An 8,426-nucleotide genomic window follows, 5' to 3' on the forward strand; every position below is an offset into this window, starting at 1 on the left:
GAGACAGCCCTTCTCAGGGGTCCACTCTCTCTCGGGGTCAGGCCCCTCCACCTCCTGGATCCGCACCTCTCTGAGCCTTAGCACGTCTGTCTCTGCCGTGGGCCCCCTCAGGGAGTCCACTCGCTCTGGACCCCCGGGGCCTCCACCCCCGAAGGGGTTGATGCAACCCTGTTCCCTAGACCGGAGTGACTCTCAGCCAGCATGAAACAGGAGGGTTTATTGAGAGTTGAACACAGCACAGGAAACTCTCTGACCCTCAGGCCTGGCCTCCCTCAGCACAGCACATCCCAGTCTCCCTGCATCCAGGTGGGCTCTGCCTGCTTCCCCTCTCCAGCCCAGAGCCGCCCTGCTCGCAGCTGGGCATCTGAGATCCCCGGCCCCAGGCCCCGCCTCTGTCCATTGTCTTCTCTCCAGGTAAACAGGGTCGTAAACCGGGGCCTCCTCTCCTGCTTCTGTCCTCTGGCTGGAACCGGCTGGTTAGGTCACTGGGTCCTCACTCTGCAGCCCATTGTCCTCCCACTGGCCAGAACCGGCTGCGTCTCCTCAACTGGGCCTCTGGGTCACCAAGTCGCCAGGTCACCGGTCACTGGGGTATCCATCCTCCCGGCCATCGGCTGGGTCCCCACGTCCTCTCTCCGGTCCTCTGCAAAACACACTCCCTCTCCCCTCACCTCGTTAAACCAGTAACACCCAGGGAAACTGAGTCCCACCCCCTCCGCATGCAAACCATTGAAACTCCACAGAAAACAAGAAAACCCCCCACTTCGTCACATAGAGATGGAGCAGGACTAATCGTGGTCACTTTGTCTAGCCCTCACCCTGTGTCTATACTGTACAAGTGTTGCAAACAGCAGGTGCATTTTCCTGCCCTGATATGATTTTGGAGATGTTAACGCTTGCTACAGCTTTCTCGCTGTATGGGTTGTGGGATCCATTGGAGCGGTCTGTGTTCTGTGTACAGGACAAGATGTGTAGATCTTTTATACCTTGATGTATTACTGTAATTACAATTATTTAATCAATAAAATGAATAAAAGCATTAAAGTACATCAAAAAACATCAGAATGAAACAGAGGATTGCTATGAACAGGGTGGGGGATTGCATGTGAGTGATGTTCGTCCATCATTATCGATGAAGACCTCAACAATTCATGCTTTCGATGACCGGGCTCTGTGCGTCCGAAGATGACTGATCAGTCCGATTCGGGCGTGGAACGTCCTGTCACACCTCGGGCAGACATGTAATGGCACTGTCGATGATGTACAAGCAGCTCTGGACTTGCTCAGCTCACGCTTTTTTTCAGCCTCAGCAATACGCCTCACCTCAGAGGTATTACTGCCTGTGTGAATGAGGCTGCGCCATGTGGACGGTTCAGTGCGAAGGTTTCCCATGTGGCGGTGTTGATCTCGAAGGACTTCAAAGAGGTCTTCAGCGTGTCCTTGAACCGCTTCTTTTGTCCTCCATGGGAGCGCTTTCCCTGAGTGAGTTCTCCGTAGAAGAGCTGTTTAGGAATGCGTTCATCTGACATTCTCACGACATGTCCGGCCCACCTGGTCTGGGCTCTCATCAGCAATGTGTGAACTGACGGCAGACTGGCTCTAGTAAGGACATCAGTATCGGGCACTTTGTCCTGCCATCTGATTTTTAGAAGCTTTCGCAGACAGGAAATGTGGAAGTGATTGAGCCTTCGTGCATGACTCCGATAGACAGTCCACGTCTCGCAGGCGTACAGCAGAGTTGGAAGCACCACTGCTCGGTAGACCTTCAGCTTCGTTGGTAGGCTGATCCCTCGACGTTCCCAAACGTTGGAGCGCAATCGGCCAAATGCAGAGCTGGCTTTAGCAATTCTGCAGTTTACTTCATCATCGATTGACACTGCTCGGGAAAGGGTACTGCTCAGGTACATGAAGTGGTCCACTGTCTGAAGTCTCTGTCCATTTACAGTGATGGACGGTTCTGAGTACGGAGCGTGGGGAGCTGGCTGGTGCATGACCTCAGTCTTCTTGATGTTAATGGTGAGACCGAAGTTGTTGCATGCAGTTGAAAACTTGTCCATATTGGCTTGCATTTCTGGCTCTGTACTAGCATTCAGAGCACAATCATCGGCAAAGAGAAAGTCTCGAAGTACAGTTTCCTTCACCTTGGTGATGGCATGCAGTCGCCTCAGATTGAATAGTTTCCCGTCAGTTCTATACTTCATGCCTACTCCTTCAGAGCAGTGTTGAAAGGCATCAGTCAGAGTGGCAGAGAATATCATGCTGAACAAAGTGGGTGCTAAAACACACCCTTGCTTGACGCCGTTGGTGACTGGGAAGGCCTCAGATGTTTCACCGTCATCCAGGACACGAGCCATCATACTGTGATGAAATTGACGTACCATTCGTATAAATCTGTCTGGACAGCCAAATTTCGACATGATCCTCCACAGGCCCTGGCGACTGACAGAGTCAAATGCTTTCGTGAAGTCCACAAAAGTTGTGTAGAGTTCACGATTCTGCTCTTGACATTTCTCCTGTAGCTGACGCACAGCGAAGATCATGTCAATAGTCCCACGTCCCTTGCAGAAGCCACACTGTGATTCTGGCAGTAAGCCCTTCTCCAGGTGAGTGATCAATCAGTTCAACAGAACCCGTGCAAGAACTTTCCCCGCTGTAGAAAGCAGCGAGATTCCACGGTGATTGTCGCATACCTGGCGATTGCCCTTCCTCTTATAGAGGTGCAAGATGGACGCGTCTCTAAATTCTTGTGGAATGGTTCCCTGCTTCCAGAAGGACTGAAACAGCTCAGTGAGTTTCCGCAGCAGCATGGGTCCACCGACTTTGTACACCTCTGCTGGTATGGCATCTGACCCTGGGGCTTTGCCACTTGACAGCTGATTGATAGCTTTCTTCACTTCGTCCTCTTCTGGTGAAGCATCCATGGAGTCATTGACTGCAACCTGGGGCATCTTGTCAGTGGCCTCGTCATTGATGACTGAGGGGCGATTGAGAATTGCTTCAAAGTGTTCAGCACATCTCTGGAGAATCTGCGTCTTCTCTGTAAGGAGCACAGTACCATCAGAGTTCAGGAGGGGAAAGCTCCCAGAAGACTGTGGACCATAGAGTGTGTTGAGGGCTTCATAAAACTGCTTATAGTCGTTCCTGTCTGCATATGCCTGTATTTCATCTGCTTTGACGCTCAGCCACAAGTCCCGCATTTTGCGCAGTCGGTTCTGTACTGTTCTGCGAGCGTTGATAAAGGCAGTCTTCTTTGCCACTGAGGATGGATCGTTTTGATATGCACGATGCAGGCGGTGCTTCTCAGCAAGTAAGGCCTGGATTTCTGCATCATTTTCGTCAAACCAGTCTTGTTGCCTGCATGTGGAGGGCTCCAATATCTTCGATGCAGCTGTATGGACAGTGTTGCGGAATCGCTCCCAGTCTTTCTCAGCGTCATCCTCAATATGAAGATCAGCAAGCTCATTCTCTAGGTCTTCCGCTAGATTTTCAGTGATGCGGCTGTTCTTCAGCTTCGACACGTTGATCCTTTTGAGAGCCTTACAGCCTTGTGGTTGTCTCTTCAGCATGATACGGAGCTTTATTTTGAATACTATGAGCCTATGATCCATCCAACAGTCAGCGCCACACATAGTTTTTGTAACCCTGACATCTTGTCTGTCCCTTCTCCTGATGATGACATAATCGATCAAATGCCAGTGGTTGGAATGGGGATACATCCACGAAGTCCTGTTACGGGTAGGAAGGCGGAAGACCGTATTGCTGATCAGAAGGTCATGTGCTGCACAAGTTTTCAGCAGTAACAGGCCATTGCTGTTACACTTTCCCACTCCATTTTTCCCGATGACTCCTTCCCAGGCTGCGGCATCGCATCCAACTCTTGCGTTAAAATCGTCAAGCAGAATCAGCTTGTCTGTGCGGTGCACTGACGATAGCAGAGTATCTAGTTCTTCGTAGAATTTATCTTTCACATCCTCTGGGTTGGTCATTGTAGGAGCATATGCGCTGATCAAAGTAGCTTGTTTTCCTTTTTGAAGCGGAAGCTGCATTGTCATGAGCCGGTCATTCATACCCTTGGGGGAACTGGCAAGTTTCCAAACAAGATGATTCTTGATGGCGAAGCCAACTCCAGATTCGCGACGCTCATCACTGCTGCGGCCACTCCAGAAGAATGTATAGCCACCACCTGACTCGGACAGCTGTCCTTCATTAGCAAGGCGAGTTTCGCTAAGGGCTGCAATGTCAATGTTGTAGCGTGCGAGCTCTCTAGCGACAAGTGCTGTTCTTCTCTCCGGTCTGTCTGCCGTGATGTTGTCCAGTAACGTGCGCACATTCCATGTGCCAATAGCGATCGGTGTCACTCTAAGTTTTGTTTTTGTTTTTGTTCGACCGCTTTTGTGGGATCCCCGCCAGCCGCGATGTGCTGGCCAGGGTAAGGTGAAGCACAGGGCCGGCTTTAGGCCGATTCCACCGATTCCCCTGAATTGGGCCCCGCCCCTAAGAGGTCTCCGCGTAGATTGGGCAGCGTCCCTGCCTGAAGCAAAGCTCTGTGGCTCTCCGGGAAGCAGCAGCTGTTGCTGCTAGGCAACCAGAGACGCTGGCCGGCAGGGGGCTGAAGCAGAGGCAGCAGCGGCTGTTGCAGGTCAGGAGGGGGAGGGGGGGAGAAGGCACATGTGCTTTGCAGCCTTCCCCTCCCCTCCCCCCGGCACTCACCTGGAGGAGACACCGAGGGGGCTTCCGGTCCGGTGGGAGACAGGAATCTCTGCAGTGGACCTCACTCACCTTAGCAGCTGCTGGGGCTTCGGTCGGTGAGTGTTTGACCCCGTGATTCCCCATAGGTTTGTAATATTGGGTTGGTTTTGTGGTTTTCGGTGGTGTTGCTGTTTGAGGGTGAGTTTGTGCCTGCCTGTGTCTGTTTCAAAACTAAACTCGGGATCATGTAACCCAGGAAGAAAGCCCCGAGCCAGTACTTAGTGCTGTGAATTCCAGGTGAGAGAGAGAGGGAGGTTTGGAGGAGGAAATCAAATACATCCAGAGGGGAGAATGCAAAAGGTCTGCAACACGGCAGGTTGAGACTTTTATCTCTCCCCCCTCCCCCGAGAGAGGGAAACTGAGGCACGGAGTGATCTGATTCCTCTCCCCAAATTATTTTGCAAAGGAGGGGGACGGGGGCTCCTATCCAAACCAGTTCCCTTCCCATCAACTCTGCTTCCCCTGCTGCAAGACCACTGTAGGGGCTGAATATTTCCATTACTCTGGCTTCTTCATTTGCCCTGCAACAATAAAATAGACCGGTTTTGGGGGGGAGGAATATCCCCCCCCCCAAAGCTGTGTGGACATTAAGTTTTTTTTTGGGGGGGGGGCCACGGAAATATTCCAGATCGATCAAACACCCAGCTCAGCTTTCTAGCCATCCAGCAGCTCTAGGGCAGGGAAGGAAGGTGCTCTTGGTGCAGAGTGGTCGCAAAACAGGGGTGAATTTAGCGAGGGGGGGGTCCGGTTGAAATCCCACCCGATGCAGGCACACAGAATCGCTGGTGGCGCTAGGAGAGGCCAGGAGTGGAAGCAGGTGGCCCGGGGGTGGGGGGACATTTGCCCTCAGTCCTGGGCTCTGGGATGGACTAGGCTGGGTGGGTGGTGGGTTCAGTCTAGTCTTCCAGCCTGTTGCTCTCGCTGGGGTTTGTGGTTTTCATCTGGCTCCACCAGAAAGATCAAATAAGCCCAGTAGAAAAGGGGGGTGAGAGAGGCGGGAAGGGGTTTGTAAGGGGTTAAAGTGACCCATCAACGAAAGAGTAAAACCAGAGTTTGACTGGGTTTCCCCCCAGCCACCACTCCTGCAAACACTGGGCAAGGGGCAGCCCCATCCCGCACCGAGGCTATGGTGAGGGGCAGCAGGGGAGGAAGGAAGCCACGTGTGATGGCAGTCCCCTCCCCCCCAGCACCCACCACCCCCTCTCCGGCCCCCAAACTCTGTCCCAGAGCCTGCATCCACCCCTCCGCACTCCCTCCCAGAGCCTGCACCCCTCCACCCATCCTGCACCCCACACCATGCCCCAGCCCGGACCCTGCACCCAAACTCTGTCCCACTCAGCCCTGGGCAAAGCTCTCCTTGGCTGGCTCTCAGCCCCTCTCCAAGGGTTGCAGCTGTCTGGAAGTGCTGCCTTCCACACCTTCCTCATTCACACCTCATTCATTCAGGTCAATTGATTACAAAGTGGGGGGAAGATCTTATTCTACTTCTAGCAAAAAGACATTTTTCTTTTACCTTAATTATACTACCTTAGGGGCCAGCTATAACATTACCAAGGTTCAATACAAAGTCATATAAAAGTTATACAAAAATGCATAATGCAGCGATTTATCTACAACTGCACTGATTGACTGCTGTGTGCAGTAATATAGTGACCCCTGGGTCTTTGAATGAGGCTTTATACTTTGGGGGGGGGCGAGCGGGTGGGCAAGCGGCGGGTGGGTAAAGAGGCAAGCAGTGAGCCAGCAGAGGTTCTAGGGGCGGGCATGGGGGTTTCTGGCAGGGGAGGGAGAAGGTGAAAGGAGGCAAGTGGTGGGTGGGGGACTGACTAGGAGGGATGCAGCAAGCCAGCGGGGGGCTAGGGGGTGAAGAGGGGTGTGATGGTGGGGCCGAGCGGGGAGGGGTCAGGTCCTATTTTACTGCTGTGATCTGGTCACCCTATGTGTGCCGTTTCTTTCCCCCCCCCCCCACGCCAACCTTCCTTTTCGGCCCACAGCTGTTTCGGCAGGGCGGCGCTGGGGAAGCAGGGTTTGTTTCCGCGGGCCAGGAGGCGCTGGGAGGTGGGGGGGAGGAGGGCACAATTTTATATTAATAAGGAAATATTTTATAAATTTTAATAAAATAAACATTATTGAAGAAAATCAGTTGTACAACTATCAAAATATAAATTATTTTCCTAATATGAAAGTGAAAATCAGCTAATTAATATATGATGCAATGTATGTAATATATAATTTTGTTATTATTTATATAGTCATGGAAAATAAATAATACATGGAAGAAATGAAAGGGTTCTTTTTAAGTGGCTTTTTTTTTAGTCATCCCTGCTGGGGCCCCGTCGAAACTGTTCAAATTGGGCCCCGCACTTCCTAAAGCCGGCCCTGGTGAAGCAGGCAATGTTTAGGGCACCTTTTCTAGCCCCCTCCTCATTCTACGGAGGTGAGCAGTGCAATCCTGAATAGGGCTGCTCAGTCGCTCAAGAAGATGCCGAGCTCCACTGCTGCTTCGGTCAATGAGGAACGACCATTATGCCTGAGCCGCCTATGTGCAGGTCCGCAGCTACAGCTCCCAGTGTATCCACACCTGCTGCTTCGTCGCTCGCCCATCGCCACAGGACTTGATATGATGTTCCTATCTGTATCCAGTGGCAGGACAGAAGTCGAGACGGCTGGAGATAGGGCAGGGCGCAGTGGATGACCAGGACGCCTACGTGTCTTGTCGTGCTCTTAAGCGTTCCACAACGCTTGCTGTCATCGCCTTCCTGACCATTGAACCAGGTTGAACCAGGTTGCCTCAGTCAGCCGGATCCAGCCTTCACATGCAATGGGTAGACAGGCCCTAACTCACCGAGAGTCTCATACTCATCAGCTACCCTCACCTGGTTTAGCCCGCCAGTCGAGACGGTCTCCGGGGTGTGGCCGCTGTCGCATCCTGACAGCTACTTGGAGCCACAGGTGGGAGCTGGGTGTTGTCAAGTGGGGACCAAAGTGGATGAGCTACTCCTAGGAGTACGACTGCTCCCCCATCAGAGGTACTACCCCTCCCTGACAACCCCATGTGAGTAGGTAACCGCTCGATAGCTTTCATCACCATATAGTTTTTGACAGGTTTCCACGCCCCGTCCCCATTGCCGGCGCCGTCCCCATTTTTCTGTGTTTGGCCGGGGTAAGGTTGCGTGCTTGTGTTTTGACATATTTAGAGAAAAAGTATGAAAGACTAGAAAGAGAGCCTGTAAGGGGTTTGCAGCTCCCTCCCCGTCCGTCTGGGCGGGAGACAACGCCCCTCGCTGTGATACTTGTGGGATACCTTGGTTCAGGGGAAAATTAGCTCAGTGTTAATGGTTCAGGCCTGCAGTCAGACCGAGCAAAGACAGAGAGTCTGTGTCGCACCGTCCCCATTTTTCTGTGTTTGGCCGGGGTAAGGTTGCGTGCTTGTGTTTTGACATATTTAGAGAAAAAGTATGAAAGACTAGAAAGAGAGCCTGTAAGGGGTTTGCAGCTCCCTCCCCGTCCGTCTGGGTGGGAGACAACGCCCCTCGCTGTGATACTTCTGGGATACCTTGGTTCAGGGGAAAATTAGCTCAGTGTTAATGGTTCAGGCCTGCAGTCAGACCGAGCAAAGACAGAGAGTCTGTGTCGCACCGTCCCCATTTTTCTGTGTTTGGCCGGGGTAAGGTTGC

This window comes from Emys orbicularis (genome assembly GCF_028017835.1).
Source record: "Emys orbicularis isolate rEmyOrb1 chromosome 4 unlocalized genomic scaffold, rEmyOrb1.hap1 SUPER_4_unloc_1, whole genome shotgun sequence".
In the NCBI taxonomy this organism is placed as follows: Eukaryota; Metazoa; Chordata; order Testudines; family Emydidae; genus Emys; species Emys orbicularis.